At 39.1% G+C, this 1,812-nt stretch overlaps 1 long non-coding RNA gene across 1 annotated transcript in view; it reads right to left on the bottom strand.

The window, feature by feature from the left end:
• Window positions 1-6: 6 nt before the first annotated feature.
• LOC111813920 overlaps window positions 7-1,812 on the bottom strand; it is a 16,517-nt gene continuing 14,711 nt past the window's right edge. The window contains exon 4 of the long non-coding RNA XR_002819039.1: window positions 7-166. This is a non-coding gene — a long non-coding RNA (uncharacterized LOC111813920). The remainder of the gene's footprint in view (window positions 167-1,812) is intronic.

Here is a 1,812-nt window from a genome sequence, read left to right as displayed (position 1 = left end):
CTCTGGACTATCATAGTCCCGATAGTCATCATATCTATCACCTCTTCGATCATCACTAGATCTTTTATAATCAGAGTCCCTCCGTCTGCTTCTGGATTCACGCTCATCACGATCATCCCTGTCTATAATGGAACCGTATCTTCCACTTCGTTCTGTTCTACTCACTCTGCCAGAGAAAATAATTTTCACATAATCTGTAGCAAAGCATCAGGAAATACAAACCCTCTACAGATCAGTTTATAAGACAAATTTTTAAAAGTCCAGCTGGGCATGGTGGCACACACCTGTAATACCAGCACTCCAGAGACTGAGGCAGGAGGATTACTGAAAGTTCGAGATCAGCCAAGGCTACAAAGTGAGCTCAAAGCCAGCCTGCACTGCACAGGCAGACCCTGTCTCAGAAAGAGACAGATACATAAAATCCAAATAATTTAATGTATCCCTTAAAATTTTACCACCAGTCTCCTTTCCAAAATGATGAAAATGCCTATATCCCTACTGTAAAAATAGCTTTCAGGAATTATGCTAAATAAAAAAATAGCTATCAAATATTTAGGTTGTTTTTGAGAGTAGGTCATATTCTCAAAGTTTATTCTTCTGGTTTCTCTATAATCTACCCATTATTCACTTCCAATGCAGAGTTTAGTGAGCAAAGCTAGGAAGAAAGCAATTACTCACTCTTTATCTCATTTCAAAGAGTTTATCCTAATACATTTTTTTTAAAAAATCTTTTTTTTTTTTCCTTATAAACGCAAGGATCTGAGTTCAATCCCTGGTTCTGCAAAAAAAAAAAAAGATTTTTAAAGATTTTTTTTTCTGCAGAACCGGGGATTGAACTCAGGCCCTTGCACCTGTGAGGCAAGCACTTATTCTACTGAGCTATCTCCCTGGACCCTAATATGCTTTCAAATTACCACACCTACTGCTAAATGGACCAATAACCTAGATGAGCGAAGCTCTTCCATCAAGCTATTAACCAAGTAGTAGTGTTTCTCTTTTGGAGATAGGTCTTGCTATGTAGTTCAGGCTGGCCTCAAACCCATAATGATGCAACTAACTGTCTCAGCTTCTGAAGTGCTGGGATTATAGATGTGAGCCACCATGCTTAGCCTAAGTATTCTTTCATACACATAAGCAGATGATTATCCAAAACTAGCTCCCTTAGATAACACTTATTTTCCATGGTATCTGGTTTAGTTTTGGTTACCCACAGACCTAGGTATCATAGGAAAATATAATGTTAAGAGGTTTAAATCAGGGGCCTGAGTTCAATCCCTGGTTCTGGAAAAAAAAAAAAAAAAAGAGGTTTAAATTAGGGCCAGGGATCAAGTTTAGCGGTACATTGCTTGCCTGGCAAGCTTGAGGTTTTGTTTTTTTGTGGTACCGGGGATCAAACTTCAGACCTTGAGCTTGCCAGGCAGATACTTATGTCACTGAGTTATCTCCTTGGCCCCAAGCTTGAGGTTTTGAGTTCAGTTCCTGGCACCAAAAAAATAAGAGGTTTAAATCCATTTGATCACAGATGAAAAGTTCTTTCATAAATTACTTATCAGATTCATAAAACTATAATCACAAGACAAAGGGAAAATTGTAAGAGACTCATTTAAAATGAGTATGGTATACTCCTCTGAAGTCTCAATCTCAGTTGTTCCTGGACTTTGCCTTAGAACCTAACTAATAAATGTTTGCAGAAAATGCAAATATTGGGGGGCCTAGCCCTAGCTCAGTCCTTTAAGTGGCTGCTTCCACAAAGCTGTCAGCCTCAGGTTGCTGGAGTTCGAACCTCACAACTCTCCCGCTGGCCAAAAGTGC

This window comes from Octodon degus, unplaced genomic scaffold (genome assembly GCF_000260255.1).
Source record: "Octodon degus isolate 3935 unplaced genomic scaffold, OctDeg1.0 scaffold00008, whole genome shotgun sequence".
Classification (NCBI taxonomy): domain Eukaryota; kingdom Metazoa; phylum Chordata; class Mammalia; order Rodentia; family Octodontidae; genus Octodon; species Octodon degus.
The sequence above is the reverse complement of the archived record's forward strand: the minus strand, read 5'-3'. Positions and strand labels throughout refer to the sequence as shown.